This window comes from Rutidosis leptorrhynchoides, chromosome 8, assembly GCF_046630445.1.
Source record: "Rutidosis leptorrhynchoides isolate AG116_Rl617_1_P2 chromosome 8, CSIRO_AGI_Rlap_v1, whole genome shotgun sequence".
Taxonomy (NCBI): Eukaryota; Viridiplantae; Streptophyta; class Magnoliopsida; order Asterales; family Asteraceae; genus Rutidosis; species Rutidosis leptorrhynchoides.
The window spans coordinates 290,096,748-290,118,671 of record NC_092340.1 but is presented as its reverse complement, the minus strand read 5'-3'; the positions used below and the strand labels follow the sequence as shown (position 1 = coordinate 290,118,671).

The 21,924-nt window shown below is 29.8% G+C and overlaps 1 non-coding gene across 1 annotated transcript; it reads right to left on the bottom strand.

Moving 5' to 3' along the window:
* TRNAR-UCU (transfer RNA arginine (anticodon UCU)) lies at nucleotides 1-73 on the bottom strand. Its single transcript has one exon. It is a non-coding gene; the product is annotated as a tRNA-Arg (tRNA).
* Between the last annotated feature and the right edge of the window lie 21,851 nt (nucleotides 74-21,924).

Here is a 21,924-nt window from a genome sequence, read left to right as displayed (position 1 = left end):
CACGCCCGGTGGGACTCGAACCCACAATCGCCTGATTAGAAGTCAGACGCCTTATCCATTAGGCCACGGGCGCTTAATATTCTTTTTTTCTCCATTTTATTTATATCAAGTTAAAAATGGTTCCCAGCTTTAGGCATACATGGCTCTTTGATAATTTCTAATCCCATGATCAGATTCTTATGAATATGCTTGATCTTAAGATAATCATGTTGAATTTTCATTAACAAGATCTCGATTGAAAATTAGAATTTAACAGAATTCACATCTATGTTACCTTGTCAATAGAGGCGGAGAAATGGGGGAAATGGTGGTGCTAAGCCTCCCCCAGTGCCTCTTATATATCTAATATATATATACTACTAAGTCCAGCTAAGCAAAGAATCCTATTATACGTTGAATTTTGCACAAAATATATCGCAACTAAACAAACACTAGTATATTGAGTAGACAAGCCTATTATACGTTAGTTATATCTAATTTACCGGGCTATTATACATTGAATTTTAATTTCCTTTTACATTTTACCATTACTTTACGGAGCAGTTAAACCTCTCTCAAAATATGCAATTAGTCAATTCCAATTGTAAGTTTTTATTTTAATTTTTCTTCTTTTAAAAAATTTCATTTCATTTAATAATTGTGTTTGTATTACGCCTATGATTACATAGTACATTTTTCATACTTACATAGTACATGTTTCATTCCATGTTATATTATACGTACATACTTTATGCTTACAACATAGTATACTTATTTGTTTTATATTTGTCATATTATACTTGCATGTTTTATACATACATGTTTACACTTACATATTATGTTTACATGTCTTATTTTACTTGCATGTATTACGCTTACATATTCTGCTTATTTGTTTTATTATTACACTAGGTTTTGAACCCGTACGTTGAATGGCTACTCCAAATCCGTTTTAAATAAGTCACTTATTTTAAATATATGACGTTTGATCTACATTTTCAAACACTACTTGTGGTTGCGTTTAAGGGGGACATGTCGACCCAATAGCTTAAGTGTGGTTAATTTGAGCCCGTACTCTATTTTCAATAGGTCATAACGGTTACTATTTGAAAGTTTACATAAAATGGTAATGGGTTTGGTCAGTTGACCAGATCAAAAGGGTCAAAATTTACCCATTTTGTTATTGATTCATTGAAATATTTTAAATGTGTGTCTTTCAAATAATATGTTACATCATATTTTGACTACCACAAATAACACAGAGGAAACAATAAGATTAAAATGAAATGGACAAATAAATGTTGGGAACAAGTTCATAATTTGAAGGTTAGAGAAGTATAGTCGGTCTAGATCTCAGAATCAGTTATAGCTTTCACCAAGTTCATACTTTAGAGGTTCGATAAGGAACATACAATATATTTTATGATGAAGATTTATAAACCACTCTTTTTCAATCTTCTCTTCAACAAACAAATTATGTATCAATTTTCTTCTTTGACGTTATATCTTCACAAAAAATTATATACTCCCTCCGTCCCAATTCTTTTCAAATAATTACAATAAACAAATTAACAAATCTTTAATAATAGTTGTTCTTAGAAACAAAACTGTCCATGTGTCAACGTTTTCAAGCTCCGACGATCGCCGAAAGCTCTTAAAAGGACGCATTTCTAGTATGTTAGTATGTCTCGTTGACAAAACGGGACTATAAAATACATATATATTTCATATTGCGTGTAGTTGCAACAACAAAAAAATGCTCGAGTTTTATCAGATTTAAGAAATCGGTTAATCTAATTATGTAATTGTATAATTTTACTAATATAGGGTAATACGTTACCATTCCCTCAAAATTAGTATTAAAAATTATTCGGTAGTTTTTCTTATGATTATATATGAACAAATGTCTCTATGAATATACTATAATAATAGAAAATGTGTATATGAACAAATGTCTATAATTTTTCTGATGATCGTAGTAGAATATAGGAGTAGGGATCAAATAGGAATTAAATTGTGTAAAATTGGGTTTAGTGAAATTTTTTAATTAAGTTGGTACATATGATAGTTTTAGTATCTAAATTGGGTATATATGATATTATATGATTTACTTGGATAAATATGTGATTTTAAAAGTTAATAATGGTATACATGAATAATTGTGACATCTGGACATTACACTTGGCTTAATATGCAATATTTAAGGAGTTAATGACAAACCTAATCAAATCTCTCTTTTATATAGAATTATAGATATATAGATAGATTATATTGTTACACTTTATATTTTTCTATACATATCATAGTGATATCCATGGTAAGGTTTCTGTGACCACCCGAAAAATTTCGACTAATTTTAAATCAAACTCTTGATACGATTTAATATTTTTGACGCAATAAAAAAAGTTTGTTAGGTTGAGTCTCAAAAATTTTGAACTGTTTCATATATTCATTTGACCTTCGACTGTTTTCGACGATTCACGAACGTTTATTTGTAAATAGAAATGTATGTATTTAAATATAAATTATATATATATATATATATATATATATATATATATATATATATATATATATATATATATATATATATATATATATATATATATATATAATTGTAATTTGTAATATTACAAAATTTAATTATTTGAATTAATTATCTAAAATAAAGTAATATATGATATTATAATTTAAAATGTATATATATATATATATATATATATATATATATATATATATATATATATATATATATATATATATATATATATATATATATATATATATGTATAAATAAAGTATATTAAATATATATATTTAATTTCGAATTTATTTAGTAAACGATAGTAGCACTCATTTTTCATCCAATTGATAGTAAACAAGTTAAAAACGAACTTATGTGATTTTTAAAAATAAACGGTGATTCGAAAACGAGTTATATAATTTATAGGTTTATTAAAAATGTATTTAGGAGCTATTTGTTAAATTTTATAACTTTTTATATTTTACCTGAGATCGAGCGCGGACAGTGATTTGATTTTTATTTAATAGTTAATGACCAAATTTTATATCATAATGACTAAAATAAATAAAGATAGTTGCTGTAAAAATTTGGGATTTTTCCGAATACTTTTATCCGCCACTAAATAACAACGGAGCACGATACATTCCTGAAATGCCCCGTTCATATCGATTATAAACGTTACATAATAATTGATTTCATCGCGAGGTATTTGACCTCTATATGATACATTTTACAAACATTGCATTCGTTTTTTTTTTAAAGAAAAACTTTCTTTACATCGAAAGTTGACGGCATGCATACCATTTCATAATATATCCAACTATAGTTGACTTAATAATAATCTTGATGAACTCAACGACTCGAATGTAACGTCTTTTAAAATATGTCATGAATGACTCCAAAAAATATATCTAAAATGAGCAAATTCACAGCGAAAGATTTCTTTCATACCTGAGAATAAACATGCTTTCAAGTGTCAACCAAAAGGTTGGTGAGTTCATTAGTTTATCATAATCAATCATTTCTATAATTTTAATAGACCACAAGATTTTATTTATTCAATAATCATACACTCACAAGTGTTTAAAATTCATTCATATGGATTGAACACCTGGTAACCGACATTAACAAAATGCATCTAGAATATCCCCAAACATATAAACATCGAAGTACTAAAGCAGTTCAAATTCTCTGACTGGGGCGTGTCAAAGCCCATAGATCTATCTTTAGGATTCGCTTCAATTGGTGGCAACTATAATAAACACCAATTCTTAGGCTACCAAGTTCAATAAGGGCGATATCCGGTATAACAATTCAACCATAGAATGTAGTTTCGATTACTTGTGTCTATTTCGTAAAACATTTATAAAAGTGCATGTATTCTCAGTCTCAAAAATATATATTGCAAAAGCATTTAAAAAGGGAGCAAATGAAACTCACAATATGATATTTTGTAGTAAAAATATGCATACGACGATACTGAACAATGCAAGATTGGCCTCGGATTCACGAACCTATATCATTTATATATATATATTAACACACATAATTGTAATCGTACAAATTTATATATATATATATATATATATATATATATATATATATATATATATATATATATATATATATATATATATATATATATTAGTTTTATCATTTTTATATTAATAACCTATATGTTTCATATATTCTATTTATATATTTAAAATAAATAAAAATATTACTTTTGTTTTGTTTATGTGTATTAAATATATTTTGTGTGTGTGTGTGTGTGTATATATATATATATATATATATATATATATATATATATATATATATATATATATCGTTTGTTTGTTAAAATTATAATAATATTAAAATAATATTAGTAATGATAAAAATAATAATAATGATAATAGGGTTAAAAATGATACTTGTAATATTAATGATAAAAATGATAACTTAAATAAAAATGATACTTTTAATAAAAATGTTAATTTTAATAATAATGAATACTAATAATAATAACTATAAAAATAATGACTTTACTAATAATAATAATGATACTAATATTTGTATTTGTAATATTTGTAATAACATAATAATAATAATAATAATAATAATAATAATAATAATAATAATAATAATAATAATAATAATAATAATAATAATAATAATAATAATAATAATAGTAATAATAGTAATAATAATAATAATAATAATAATAATAATAATAATAATAATAATAATAATAATAATAATAATAATAATAATAATAATAATAATAATAATAATAATAATAATCATAAGTGATAAGTAAACTACCTCAAAGAAGTAGCCCTTAAAAAATGCCCAAGTCCGGGTTTGAACCCGCGACGTCCCGCTAACCCGATAACAACCTAAACCATTCCTTTGTCTCAACTTTTCTGATTTAATTCACACTATATTCTTATAACCCGTATTATTTCTGTTTGTTTTTCTTCCCAAATCATCATCAACCTTTTCGTTATCTATCTTAACCATTATCATCATTCCATTTCGTGTTTCATCATTATCATAATCTATACAGATACCATGAATCATTATCATGTGATCATTATAGAATTATCACCATAAATCATTATCATAATCGTCATCCATGATCATCATTTATCATATATCATTCACTTATTCATCATTACCATTCTTATCCTATATTTAATCGTGTATCATCACGATCATGTTTTCATTACTTCAGTCGATTCTTGGCCCAACCGAAATAAAAACACAGCCCAATCGTCATAACAATGATCACAGCCCAACATAAAACATAAATTGGGATCTCGGCCCAAACACAACAAGTATACAGCTTGTAAAAATAATAGAAACATGGCAGTCGCTTGTAGTTAGTAGGGTTTCGAACTACAGCCATATTCCGGTATTTGAGCAACAGGAAAGAAAGTACGCATCAGTAGCATTTAACCGTTAACAGCCGTGTTGCAGTCGCAGTTGAAGCAAAAAAAATTATATGGGTTTTGAGAAGGTGTTGTTTGGATTGGTTGACTCGATCAGAAAGCACACACAAGATAGTTCGCAGTAGCAGTATGCATTGCAGGTCTGGTGGCTCTCGTTTGTGTTGCCTAAATAAAATAAAAGGGCTAGAGCAGTAGTCCATTACAAGCCCAAACCGATTGCAGCCCACTACAAAACAGGTTAGTTGCCCAACTTACATCAGCCCAACAACAGAAAATATTTATACGGCCCAACTAAATTTTGTGACTGTTTGTTTCTCTTGTCAAACCCGAACAAAAACAACAATGTTAATAATTGTTATATACTTTTGAAAAAGGAACCAAAATTCACCTAATATCGACACCAACAGTATCGTGGACCTCACTTAATCATCACTCTTACTTTAATCATCATAATTTATATATTATGGTCATCATTATCTTGCCATTTCAACTCGTTACTCCAATCGTTTCATCACCGTGACATGTAAACAAAAAACATAGGCGAAACAGACAATAACGAGTAGCTTCTCCTTGTTGTCGTGGTGTTCAAAGTAAGAAGAAACAGGAAGGATGGCAGCAATAGAATAGTAACGAAGCGAATTGGCTAGGATATGATGGTGGGTCACCGTTTACATCTGTCAAAGAAACAGAAGCATCCTAAAAACAAGTTCTCATCGGATTTAAAATAGAACGAATGGTGTGCAGTAGTCTTAAACCAAGTGGTGTTCGATTTGTTCGAATAGAACTAAGAAAAAGAGAATAGGAAGCTGATAGATGGGTTTTGATAGTGGTTTATGATAGTGGAGTGGTGGTGTTGATTTCTAATTCGAAATAGAACCGGGAAATGAGATTTCAATTTGGTAGTCATGGAGGTTTTTAAGGAAGAGAATAGAGAGAGAAATGATGAGAGAGAAGGTGGTCAATGGCTTGAGGTGGTGGTGGCTCCGGTAAATGATAACCGATGAAGATGGTGGGTTGTGATCGTGAGATTGTATGGAACACAAGATGTGTTCGGTTATAGTTGATATCGAAGAACAAGTGACTGGGTTCTTGGGTGGTTGCTTCAAAGGAACCGAAATAGATAAAAGAAGTATAAGAGGATGTTGGTTGTTTGGAAAGGAAGCATGATAGCAGTAGCATCCAAGTAATAGTGGTGGATCACTATGGTGGATGGTTGCTCATGGGGTTGGTGATGGCCGATGGTTGATGTGTTTAGGAAGAAGGAAGTGAGTGATTATGATATACATATATCACATCTACACATATATATATATATATATATAACTATATCTATATCTATATTCTATTCTATAAGTAATAATAAGAATATAATACTAATTCATAAATCAAACGTGTGATTGAAAAACAGTGAAAAACTTTAATAATTAATTCACGGGAGTAATTTGCTATTTCTCTTACCGACAGTAATACACGGGTGATGATTCGTAGTCCATTGCTAAACAGTTAAAATATAAAAGTGTTCCTAAAAATCCCTAATTTTTAAATTAAGTCCATTTATTATAAAATTCGGTCATTAATTATTAAATAAAAATTACATTAATTGTTCATTCCCAACCCCAAGTAAAATATAAAAAGTTTTAAAATTCAACAAATAGTTCCTAAATATATTTAAAATCATATACGTTCGAATTAAACTTCTCTAATATCAATCGGAACATCAAACGAGTATTACAATTATTTAATATTTATTTTTAATATACTTTTATGTATATATTGATATGTTTTAAAAAATAATTATTATAATATCATATTTCTTAACAACAACATTCAATATTTCAAATTATACTTCCAATTATTATGTATATATATATACACACATATCTATTTACAAATTCGTGAATCGTTGAGAACAATAGAAGGGTAAATGAATACATGAACACAGTTCAAAATTTTTGAGACTTTAACATTACAGACTTTGCTTATCGTGTCGGAAACATATAAAGATTAAGTTTAAATTTGGTCGGAAATTTTTGGGTCGTCACAGTACCTACCCGTTAAAGAAATTTCGTCCCGAAATTTGATTGGGATGGTCATGGCTTACAATAAAAATGTTTTCATGACGAATATGAGTCGATAAATTGAGTTTTATCATCATTGAGTAATATGGATAAAACAATTCGATTATTCGAAGAGTACGAATGAAGCTATCACAAAAGAGTGAAATAAGAAAATGTAGGTTCATCTTAATCAGTGACATAGTCACGGTTGATTTCCGGAATTCAAGGGATTTAAAGAAAATTTTCGAAATCTAAAAGATTTGATTCTTCGGCGAATAAGGAAATTAAGATCTCTATAATTAAATACGGTGATCTGCTTCAATTACTCTGTCTGATATTTCCAAATTAAACTCTTCCGTTCCATTACTCTCACCATTCCTATATACTTTCTTTCTTAGTTCATACATCCAAAAGATTGTGAAAATGTTTAATCCCGTTCTAATCCTTGATATTTCCTAATTATCATTTCTGTCATCCTTCTTTTCAATCTTCCACCATAAAAATCTGTTTACTTCTACTATTGAAAGGACCGGTCCTAATCCTCCCGGACAAAGTCTTCAACAGTTGGTCCCATTGCGATGATCGACTCCAAATAATATCTTTAATATGAGTTAATGCACAGCGGAAGATTTCTTTCAAGACCTGAGAATAACATGCCTTAAAATGTCAACATAAAGTTGGTGAGATATATAGGTTTGATGCTAGCAGCGTTATAACTATGGACCACAAGATTTTAAGTTTATACATAATACACTCCTCGTGTATAGAAAAGACGTTGAGCACTTGGTAACCATACTTAACATTTAAATCACAGCAGCATACTCTTAAATAAACCCTACACCGTACCAAGTGTAGTAACGAAACGAAGTACTGTGCAACCGTTAAAAACTGGTCGTCCAGCCCGGTCGGGGTTGTCAGGCCCGATAGATCTATCAACAGGATTCGCGTTTACGCTCCTCACGTAAATATTAGCTACCAAGTATAAAGAGATATGCCATGGTACAACTCAACGTAGAATTTATTTTTGATCACTTGTGTCCATAACGTAAATCATATATAAAAACAGCTCATGTATTCTCAGCCCAAAATATTTAGAGTTTAAAAGGGACTATATACTCACCATACTGTATTTTGTAGTAAAAATACATATAACACCATTTTACAAGTATAAGGTTGGCCTCGGATTCACGAACCTATATCATGTATATATATTAAAACATGTAATCATAGTCAAGCAAGTTTCTATATTATTATTCATTGTTATTTTAATAAAGTATATGTTTCATTAATATCATAATTAACTATATTCATTTTATATACTTTAGGTAAATAATTAGTATTTATTATAAAAATATTAATATAAATATATATTTTTATATATAATATTTATTTAATAAAATATGGTTAATAATAATAATAATGGTAATAATAAAAATGATGATTCTAATAAAAATGGTAACTTTAATACAAATGATAATTTTACTAATATTGATATTTTTAATAATAGTTTTAATAAAAGTGATAATTTTAGTAAAAATGAAAGTTTTAATAATTTTAATTATAATGATACTAATAATATTAATAATGATAACCATAAATTATATCTTTTTTTTTATATTATTTTTTTTTATTTTTTTATCATAAACCTAATATTAATTATTAATAGTAACAATAATAAATAATCATTAATAATAAATAAGATATACCATTTAAAAGCATGTGGGCTTTAATTCAATATCTTAATTTAAGGAGCCCAATTCAGCAACCCATTAGTTAATCGATCAAATGAATCCAGTACTGTGTAAACTGATTAAATGGCGTAAGAGGGTTTCGAGCAGACACACACACATACGGATTCATCATCATCGCCTTCATCGCTATTATCATCACCCCCATCATCTAACAACATCTTTTACCCTTATTATTCATCATCATTCGTCAATTCGCTATAGGCACAACTCAGAATCCATGATTCAAGCTATGGCAATCGGTATTCAATTGAGGATCTATGTAAGTAATTCGATTTCTGTTTAATCCATTCGTATGTTAGGAATCCTACTAGATCAATTGAATCGGTCATGCCGAAATTATGTACATAGTTATGATTTTTGATTTAAGAAATTAATTGTATTTTTAAGGTTTAGGTTGGTTTTGTGGATTTTTGTTTGGGTGATCTCAGCTGTATAGAAACGAGTAGCAGTGGCAATTTACCTATTATCATTCGATTGTAACAGGAAAACATGAGCAGTTGCAGTAAGGTTTACGGTATAAAGATGGGTTTGTGGAGTTATAGGTGGTGGTGGGGGTTTTGTGATCGAAAATATCCATAGGTGGGTTTGGTTGTTTCAATTAGAGAAGAGAGAGAGTTGTGGTGGGTGATGGTTGACGGTTATGGTTGATGTAGGTGGCGGCAGTCATAGGTGATGTAGAGGTTGATAGTGGAGTGGTAGTTAGTGGTGTTTTTGAGGTTGTCTTCGAATAGAAACAGGAGAACAAGGATATAGTAACATCACGTTTGATACAGGTGGTGGTGTATAATTTCAGTTACAAAAGCAGGAAGATGGATGATGTAGTCGTGGTGTTTTCTGAATAGAAGTTAGAAACGGTTATTTTGTAGCAGCAATTGCAGGTTGATCATAGAGTAATAACTTACAGCTTATGGTTAAGTGGGTCTCTTTTTGGCAGCAACAGTGCAAACGAATGAATCAGAAGCAGAAGTAGATATAGTATTTACGTGGTTTGTGGTGGTTTGTAGTTGTCGTGGGTGTGGTGGTAGAATAAGGTGGTTCTCGGTGATGAGGATGGGTTCAAGTGGTGATCGAGCATGATGAAAGTGTTAAGTCTCAAACCAAAGCAGAAAGAAGAAAACAATAGTTACCATTTCACGATGGGTTTGAGGTTTTAATTTCGGTTGCCTTTGATGGTGAGGGTGTCGAAATTGATGGGTGTTGTCAAGGGTGGGTTCGATGATGGAGGTTATGGATGGCTCACTGTGGTGTTGATTGGTCGACAAAACAAGAAGGAGAAGATGAAAGAAAAGCATTTTCAATATGTATATCCATTTGTATGTTATGTATATATATATATATATATATATATATATATATATATATAGATATTAGATATAGATATGTAGGATATCTAGTTACTAGCACAATAATGATTCAATAATTTGTTAATAGTAAATTGGGTGAGTGAAATGAATTGGAAAAAGAATCAGAATTAGAATTCGGTGAATTGGTTTGAAAAGGGAACAAAGAAAAAGTATCCAATGTGTTTTGTCATCAAAGAGGTAATAAAGGTGATTGAGTGGTATGTAATATAATATGTAAATACATATATGTTATTTGTGTGTGCTCAACAAAGCAACAAAAGAATCAAACAGGAACAACTTGTGTTATTATCTCATTTAATAAGAAAAGTCATCAGGAGGAATAATATATACTATTGTTTTCATGTAGGTGATTATGCTCGACAACGACAGAAACATATATATAATCAATCAAATTACAATATATAAAATTTTGTTTTAAATAACAAAATTTACTATATCACAAATTAGTTTACCTATTAATTCTAATAAGTAAATCGTATAGTATTATATTAACATGTTTCAAGTTATGATATACAAATATATCTATATATATACATATCTACTTACACATAATTGTTCGTGAATCGTCGGGCAAGGTCATAGGGTAATTGATTGCCTAAATATAGATTTCAAACTTTCTAGACTCAAAATTACAGATTTTGCTTATCGTGTCGGAAACATATAAAGATTAAGGTTTAAATTTGGTCGAAAATTTCCGGGTCGTTACAACTATTACCTTGGGGTGATACCATTCTTAATTCTACCGTGTCTTTATATTGCTATTCGTATTAATATCCACAGTTTGTAACCTCCGTGTTGTTATTGGGCTTTATATTTTCTCTTATATTTTGGAGCTCTTTGCCTTTTTATTCTCTTCTCGACCTCTAGTAAAGCGAGTAATGGTCCAGAATTCGTAAGTATGGAGTTTCGAATGAACTTAATGTTCTAAACAAGAAAGAACGAAATTGCACGATTTGATTTGTCAAATTACCTGAATTACTGAGAATAGAACTATCAAGAATATACTTTCTTGATATGTTCAGAAGTTAAGCAGAATGGAAGAGTTATGTAACATGGCACGTGATGACGTTATAATCTGTGAATCATCACGTTCCATTAGAAACTCAACATGACTTACTGTAATATAATCACGTTGATCAAGTGTCATTATATTATACTAACTCATGCTTCAGTTCCCAACACTACTTCAATAACATTCATATTTTAAGTTCGAATTTTTCAGAATTTAGAAACGAAAACAGTTTCCTTTCTGATATAACACCGATAACGCGAGAAGATAAATGATTTCAGATAAGAATAGTTATGAAATTATCTTCAGAAATATCGAGGATATTTATAATAGAGGATACGATAATATCTTAGAATTTTTTTGAATCAAATTGTGATGAAGAAATTCATTCACGATGATTTAGTGCGATTAAGGAGCAAGGTATTCGCTAAAGATTTCAGTAAACACTGAATCATTTGGATTCTTGGAAGGCAGGTTTAGTCTTTGTGATTTTTCTACAGCCTCCTTCATGGTTTGTTCAATCAATTTTCCCGTTCCAACTATTCCGAGCTTTACCAACATATTATTCTTTATCATCAAATTGTTGACTGTTAAGATCGTTTATGGTTTTCTATCGTTTCTGCTGCTTCATTCAGCTTTTTCAATATTCTGAGTATAGATTTGCAGACCGTGTGCTTTTCAGAATTTTGGAATGGAAGATAATAATTCTAAGAGATAAATGTTATTTACATATAGCTGTTGATATAGAAACGCTGTGAAATTCAAAATACTGATTACTGTTTCGTATGGTAATTATCATTATAGGATGTGGATGAGTATATGATAAGGTTTTGATGAATAAATATAATGGTTCTTCGGAGAGACTTAGGCTAATGAGTAATGAAGTTGTTGGTAAGTTTACTGCTAATGTGGTGGGATATAATCGGTTTTTCGGTAATGATGATGAAAGGCGAACTTATATATTAAAGTTATAATAGAGTTTATTCGAATGAAAAGTCGAAATTGATTTGCTGAAGCTGTGACAAAATTGGCTACTTTAGAAAGGGATTGCAAAGTTATTTTCGGTAATAACAACGCCAAAGGAGCTAGCACAGATACGTGTTAAACGTTTACTCAGATTCCGAGTGTTTTTCAGGTGCATAATTATATGCATCAATCTTTTCTTCTGAAGATGAAGTACGGTTGGTTCATCCTCTCGATTGAAGTGTTTTTCAAAAATCATGAAAGGTTTGAACGCAGATTGTAATCGTCAAGATACAAATGAGGTTCAAGATGAAATCAAGTGGTAAACTTGAAGAAATGTTTAGTTTCATATGTTATAATCAATATTTTAATTCATTTTAATTGTCCAATGTTAGTAGTCCACAGTTAGTAGTTCAATAATTCATATATAGTTTAATATATAATATTCGAATTAATTAATACATATCGTGACCCGTTATATACATGTCTCAGACTCGATCACAACTCAAGCTATATATATTATTTTAGAATCAATCTCAACCCTGTATAGCGAACTCGAGCATTACAGCATATAGAGTGTCTATGGTTATTCCAAATAATATATATAGATGACGTCGATATGATATGTCAAAACATTGTATACGTGTCCCGATATTTAAAGTGCATAAAATAAATAACAGAAATTAATTGACAGTAAATAAAATTGCGAGAATTAAAACTGCGATAAATAAATTGCGATAAATAAACGTAATAAGGAATTAGCAGTTAGCTAGGAACAGTTAGCTAGGATTTTGTTAGTGTGGATTCTTAACAAAATTTCTCATAATTAATTTGTTTGTTTCTAACAAATTTTATTTTGTCCCATATTTTCTTCATTATGCCACTTGTTGGATTCGGATAAGTCAAAATTCAAATATGAAATTGAATGAAAATGGTTATTCTGCGGTGAACGGATACGTATATCGGTGGTTGTAAGTAGGATAGTAAATTACTGTTGAATCATATTTGAAAGAATGTACAGTGTAACTTATTAATGTGAAATCTAAATATTTCTCGGGTATTACCTACCCGTTAAAATATTCTCATCATTAACAGTTTGTACAAAAGAATTTTTAATTACAATCTTTATGAAAACATATATACATATATATTTTCTTCAGATATAATCATGGATTTAATGAGTTAATGTGATATTAATCTCATTTGATTTACCGTTAGAACAAAAATATATAATCTCTAAAACATTAGAGATTACATAATCGCCATGTCGAATGAAGATACATGATGTAGAACGATACGTAGGATGAAGATTAAAGATTATAGATATCGATTGTTAAATCGTTGATGAAAGATGTGAATGATAGAATATGTGAATTAAATATGATAAAAGCCCTTTAAAGCTTCTTTATCTTTCTCGGGTATTACCTACCCGTTAAAAAAAATTCACCCGTCATAGTTAATATGAAAAGAATTTTTAGTACGATCTCGAGATATACATAAACATATATACGTATATCCTTTTAATCGTGAACCGAAAGTAATGAATTAATATATCATAATTACTCATTCTCGGTACTCTTCAGTGTCTGTGGTGCCTACGGAGCTTGTGATGATTGCAGTGCTTGTGGTGCTGGAGAGGATGCAGGTACTGGTGGTGTTGCAGTTGGTGTTGGTACTGCTTGTGGTACCTGCGTAGTAGATGCGAGCCTAGCTTCCAAATCGAACACCGTCACCTCCAGGGTTTCTACCTTACGCTCGAGTCTATGAATTAATTCTACCCATTCTTCCGTAAGGTTTGTCAATTCTTGATATTTAGTTCGAAGTCTTCTAACTTCTTCTAATAATCCTATCTGATTCGGGAGTAGAGGACGAATACTATCTTTAACTACATTGTGTCGACCTTCGAGGCGGAAAATCCTTGCGAAAAGAGTGAAAACGGTGTTGTGAACAGGTTCGCCGGTAAGTGGATCGAGTACTCCGACGTTAGGTGGTAAGTTTGGCTCGTGATATTGAGTACCTTCTTCATTTATCCATAGGGTAAGTATTTTGCGAACCCATCCCCACTTTCTAAAGAAATCACGGTAGTTGATCGGTTGGTGCGCTCCCGTCACGCTGTCTTCGGAGCTGGAGGAACTTGATCTATTTGAAGAGGCCATCTTACGCGATCACAGAAAGTTATGAAATGATTCTTAATATGAATTGAGGGCTGAATACTGGATGATATCTCCGTCTTCTCGAATACATATATATAGCAAAAAGATTCCGTAATTTACGGAGGGAATTTTGGAAAGTGCCAAATAAGATCCACGGTAATAGATATGATAAGATATGATTCGTCTATACATCGTGTATGCAATAAATGCAAAAACACGTGTCAAGACTTAGGAATGATAAACAGGTAATTTTCCACTAGGAATGATAAACAAAACTTATAATATGTAGCTAAGGTCGAAGTCCAGACTCGCTAATGCATCCTAACGACTATCAGTTAGACACACTAATGCAAGACCTGGTTCGCTAAGACCACCGCTCTGATACCAACTGAAATGACCCATTCATATCGATTATAAACGTTACATAATAATTGATTTCATCGCGAGGTATTTGACCTCTATATGATACATTTTACAAACATTGCATTCGTTTTTTTTAAAAGACAAACTTTCTTTACATCGAAAGTTGACGGCATGCATACCATTTCATAATATATCCAACTATAGTTGACTTAATAATAATCTTGATGAACTTAACGACTCGAATGCAACGTCTTTTGAAATATGTCATGAATGACTCCAAGTAATATCTCTAAAATGAGCAAATGTACAGCGAAAGATTTCTTTCATACCTGAGAATAAACATGCTTTCAAGTATCAACCAAAAGGTTGGTGAGTTCATTAGTTTATCATAATCAATCATTTCCATAATTTTAATAGACTACAAGATTTAATTTATTCAATAACCATACACTCGCAAGTGTTTAAAATTCATTCATACAGATTGAACACCTGGTAACCGACATTAACAAAATGCATCTAGAATATCCCCAAACATATAAACATCGAAGTACTAAAGCAGTTCAAATTCTCTGACTGGGGCGTGTCAAAGCCCATAGATCTATCTTTAGAATTCGCGTCAATTGGTAGCAATTATAATAAACACCAATTCTTAGGCTACCAAGTTCAACAAGGGCGATATCTGGTATAACAATTCAATCATAGAATGTAGTTTCGATTACTTGTGTCTATTTCGTAAAACATTTATAAAAGTGCATGTATTCTCAGTCCCAAAAATATATATTGCAAAAGCATTTAAAAAGGGAGCAAATGAAACTCACAATACGATATTTTGTAGTAAAAATATGCATACGACGATACTGAACAATGCAAGATTGGCCTCGGATTCACGAACCTATATCATTTATATATATATTAACACACATAATTGTAATCGTACAAATTTATTTATATATATATATATATATATATATATATATATATATATAGATATATATATATATATATATATATATATATATAAATATAAATTTATTAGTTATATCATTTTTATATTAATAACCTATATGTTTCATATATTCTTTTTATATATTTAAAATAAATAAAAATATTACTTTTGTTTTGTTTATGTGTGTTAAATATATTTTTGTGTAAATATATATATATATATATATATATATATATATATATATATATCGTTTGTTTGTTAAAATTATAATAATATTAAAATAATATTAGTAATGATAAAAATAATAATAATGATAATAGGGTTAAAGATGATACTTGTAATATTAATGATAAAAATGATAACTTAAATAAAAATGATACTGTTAATAAAAATGTTAATTTTAATAATAATGAATACTAATAATAATAACTATAAAAATAATGATTTTACTAATAATAATAATGATACTAATATTTATATTTGTAATATTTGTAATAACATAATAATAATAATAATAATAATAATAATAATAATAATAATAATAATAATAATATTATTATTATTATTATTATTATTATTATTATTATTATTATTATTATTATTATTATTATTAAGTGATAAGTAAACTACCTCAAAGAAGTAGCCCTTAAAAAATGCCCAAGTCCGGGTTTGAACCCGCGACGTCCCGCTAACCCGATAACAACCTAAACCATTCCTTTGTCTCAAATTTTCTGATTTAATTCACACTATATTCTTATAACCCGTATTATTTCTGTTTATTTTTCTTCCCAAATCATCATCAACCTTTTCGTTATCTATCTTAACCATTATCATCATTCCATTTCATGTTTCATCATTATCATAATCTATACGGATACCATGAATCATTATCATGTGATCATTATAGAATTATCACCATAAATCATTATCATAATCGCCATCCATGATCATCATTTATCATATATCATTCACTTATTCATCATTACCATTCTTATCCTATATTTAATCGTGTATCATCACGGTCATGTTTTCATTACTTCAGTCGATTCTTGGCCCAACCGAAATAAAAACACAGCCCAATCGTCATAACAATGATCACAGTCCAAGATAAAACATAAATTGGGATCTCGGCCCAAACACAACAAGTATACGGCTTGTAAAAATAATAGAAACATGACAGTCTCTTGTAGTTAGTAGGGTTTTGAACTACAGCCATATTCCGGTATTTGAACAACAGGAAAGAAAGTACGCATCAGTAGCATTTAACCGTTAACAGCCGTGTTGCAGTCGCAGTTGAAGCAAAAAAAAAATATATGGGTTTTGAGAAGGTGGTGTTTAGATTGGTTGACTCGATCAGAAAGCAGACACAAGATAGTTTCGCAGTAGCAGTATGCATTGCAGGTCTGGTGGCTCTCGTTTGTGTTGCCCCAACAAAATAAAAGGGCTGGCGCAGCAGTCCATTACAAGCCCAAACTGATTGCAGCCCGCTACAAAACAGGTTAGTTGCCCAACTTACATCAGCCCAACAACAGAAAATATTTATACTGCCCAACTAAATTTCATGGCTGTTTGTTTCTCTAGTCAAAACCGAACAAAAACAACAATGTTAATAATTGTTATATACTTTTGAAAAAGGAACGAAAATTCACCTAATATCGACACCAACAGTATCGTGGACCTCACTTAATCATCACGCTTACTTTAATCATCATAATTTATATATTATGGTCATCATTATCTTGCCATTTCAACTCGTTACTCCAATCGTTTCATCACCGTGACATGTAAACAGAAAACATAGGCGAAACAGACAATAACGAGTAGCTTCTCCTTGTTGTCGTGGTGTTCAAAGTAAGAAGAATCAGGAAGGATGACAGCAACAGAATAGTAACGAAGTGAATTGGCTAGGATATGATGGTGGGTCACCGTTTACGTCTGTCAAAGAAACAGAAGCATCCTAAAAACAAGTTCTCATCGAATTTAAAATAGAACGAATAGTGTGCAGTAGTCTTGAACCAAGTGGTGTTCGATTTGTTTGAATAGAACTAAGAAAAAGAGAACAGGAAGTTGATAGATGGGTTTTGATAGTGGTTTATGGTAGTGGAGTGGTGGTGTTGATTTCTAATTCGAAACAGAAACGGGAAATGAGATTTCAATTTGGTAGTTATGGAGGTTTTTAAGGAAGAGAATAGAGAGAGAGATGATGAGAGAGAAGGTGGTCGATGGCTTGAGGTGGTGGTGGCTCCGGTAAATGATAACCGATGAAGATGGTGGGCTGTGATCGTGGGATTGTATGGAACACAAGAGGTGTTCGGTTATAGTTGATATCAAAGAATAAGTGACTGGGTTCTTGGGTGGTTGCTTCAAAGGAACTGAAATCGATAAAAGAAGTATAAGAGGATGTTGGTTGTTTGGAAAGGAAGCACGATAGCAGTAGCATCCAAGTAATAGTGGTGGATCACTATGGTTGATGGTTGCTCATGGGGTTGGTGATGGCCGATGGTTGATGTGGTTAGGAAGAAGGAAGTGAGTGATTATGATATACATATATCACATCTACACATATATATAACTATATCTATATCTATATTCTATTCTATAAGTAATAATAAGAATATAATACTAATTCATAAATCAAACATATGACTGAAAACAGTGAAAAACTTTAATAATTAATTCACGGGAGTAATTTGCTGTTTCTCTTACCGACACTAATACACGGGTGATGATTCGTAGTCCATTGCTAAATAGTTAAAATATAAAAGTGTTCCTAAAAATCCCTAATTTTTAAATTAATTCCATTTATTTATTCTGGTCACTATGGTATAAAATTCGGTCATTAATTATTAAATAAAAATTACATTAATTGTTCACTCCCAACCCCAAGTAAAATATAAAAAGTTTTAAAATTCAACAAATAGTACCTAAATATATTTAAAATCATTTACGTTCGAATTAAACTTCTCTAATATCAATCGGAACATCAAACGAGTATTACAATCATTTAATATTTATTTTTAATATACTTTTATGTATATATAGATATGTTTTAAATAATAATTATTATAATATCATATTTCTTAACAACAACATTCAATATTTTAAATTATACTTCCAATTATTATTTATATATATACACACATATCTATTTACAAATAATTGTTCGTGAATCGTTGAGAACAGTCTAAGGGTAAATGAATACATGAATACGGTTCAAAATTTTTGAGACTTCAACATTACAGACTTTGCTTATCGTGTCGGAAACATATAAAGATTAAGTTTAAATTTGGTCGGAAATTTCCGGGTCGTCACAATTCTCGTGAAAACTGTCGGCAGAGTTAATTTTATGATTCACACGTTTAATTAAAGATGGATTATTAAATCATATTGTACTGTGTTTGTTCTTTTCAATTACCATCAACAACCTAATATATTACAAAGATATTTATTTTTATATGAATACATTTACATGATCTATATATATCACCCTCACCATCCTTATTATATGTGACCACAACCCTCACCTTCCTTCGATCACCACTATTCGAGCCATCAGCTATCATCACAACCGCCACCTTACACCTTCACTTTCCTTCTATCACCACCTTCAGTTGTCATGTCCAACGAGGGCCACCACAACCCGTCATCATAGCAGCTCGATGCTACAACTTTCGGTCACCAAACATCACCATCACCATTGGAAACCACCACTACACCTTTTCTCATATTATTGATCGACAAGTCACCACCCTCTTCATCTCTTACAAGCACCTCTTTCTTTTCTTTCTTGATCCTTCTTCGTGAACACATATCACCACCACTTATTTTCCTTGTTGATCACCACTAGCGTAATTTTTAGAACCGAACCGCAACCAACTTACAGCTCATTTGTTTGTATTTACTGTTTAGCTTCAAAACCAACCACCACCGTTAACAACTATCGACCACCGGTCACTTTCAAAATCGCCCTTTAAAACCATCACCCTACCACTGTCACCAACCGGTCCCCTCCACCACTTTATCTTAACTTTTCACCACCATCAACACCACTATAAACAACCTTGATAATCACCTTGTTCGACCACCCTACTGTTGATGCTCGCTACTTTTCTGTATCCATTTCCTGATACAACAGCGAAACAGTTGGTGATGAATGAAACAATACGCGGAACGCGTACGGATGATGATACCTTTTGATTTCTAGATTACGGGTTTCGCGTAGCTTATTTCGGTTATTATATATATATATATATATATATATATATATATATATATATATATATATATATATATATATATATATATATTCTTTTAAATGATCTCGATTGTGGTGTGTTGTTGATGATGGGACGATGTGATGAAAAAGATGATGTTAATGATGGTGATGAACGTGATAAGTTAATGATGAGAAGATGATGATTCAATGATATATTATGATTAAGATGATGATGATGCGTATTACAGATTTGATGATGAGGATTAAGCCTGCGTATTTTTTTCCCCTGCTCCTACTCCTACTGTCATTCGTAAAGTACCAGACCCAAAACCCACATCCTGCTTTTGGATCGGGCTTCAACTTGGGCTTGCAAAGAAACTGGGCCATGAAATTTTCAAACCCATCGTTCATTTCTTTTCTGGTTCCTGACAACGATAACACACGCATACACTTATTTAGGATGATGGCACAATGATGATTATGACGTTTTGAAGAAGATGATAACAATTCGTATATAGTAAATAATTAAAACATGCGAATTATAACAAGAATGTATCAAGCGGCTCAGTGGTTTAGCGGTGTTTGTGCTTAAGCGAGAGGTCTTGGGTTCGAGCCCGGGCAATGGTGTTATTTTTTTAAAAGCCTATTTTGAAAGGTAGTCTTATTTTCAATATCATTATCATTTTTATTATTATTTTTATTATTTTTATTTTTATTATTATTATTATTATTATTATTATTTTTATTATTTTTATTATTATTATTATTATTATTATTATTATTATTATTATTATTATTATTATTATACTAATATAAATATTATATTTATTATTATTATCATTATCATTAAAATGAGTATTAGGATTATCATTACTATTATTATTATTAATATTATTATTATTAGTATTATAACTAAAATTATCATTTTTTTAAATTATTATTATTAACAAAAGTATTTGTATTAAAATTATTATTTTTATTATCATATTATTATCATTAAAAACTATCATTACTATTATTATTAGAATTATCAATATTATTATTATTATTATCATTATTATTATTTTATCAATATTATTCTTATTTCTACAAATTATTTAAGTATGATTATAATTATTATTTTTAATAAATAAATGATATATATATATATATATATATATATATATATATATATATATATATATATATATATATATATATATATATATATTTAACACATATAACATAAGAAAATTAATATTTTTATTTATTTAATATATATAAAATGAATATATGAAACATATAGGTTATTAATATAAAATTAAGATAACTAATAAATTTATATATATATAACCTTGTTCGATTACAATTTTATGTGTTAATATATATAAATGATATTGGTTCGTGAATCCGAGGCCAACTCTGCATTGTTCAGTTCCGTCGTATGCATATTTTTACTACAAAATATCGTATCATGAGTTTCATTTGAACCCTTTTTATTAAATGTTTTTGCAATATATATTTTTGGGACTGAGAATACATGAAATGCTTTTATAAATGTTTGACGAGATAGACACAAGCAAAACATTTCTCGAATGAATTATTATACAGACGAGAAGTTCTGTAGGTTATTATACCGAATATTTCCCCTGATTATTATAGCTTGGTAACCTAAGAATTAGGG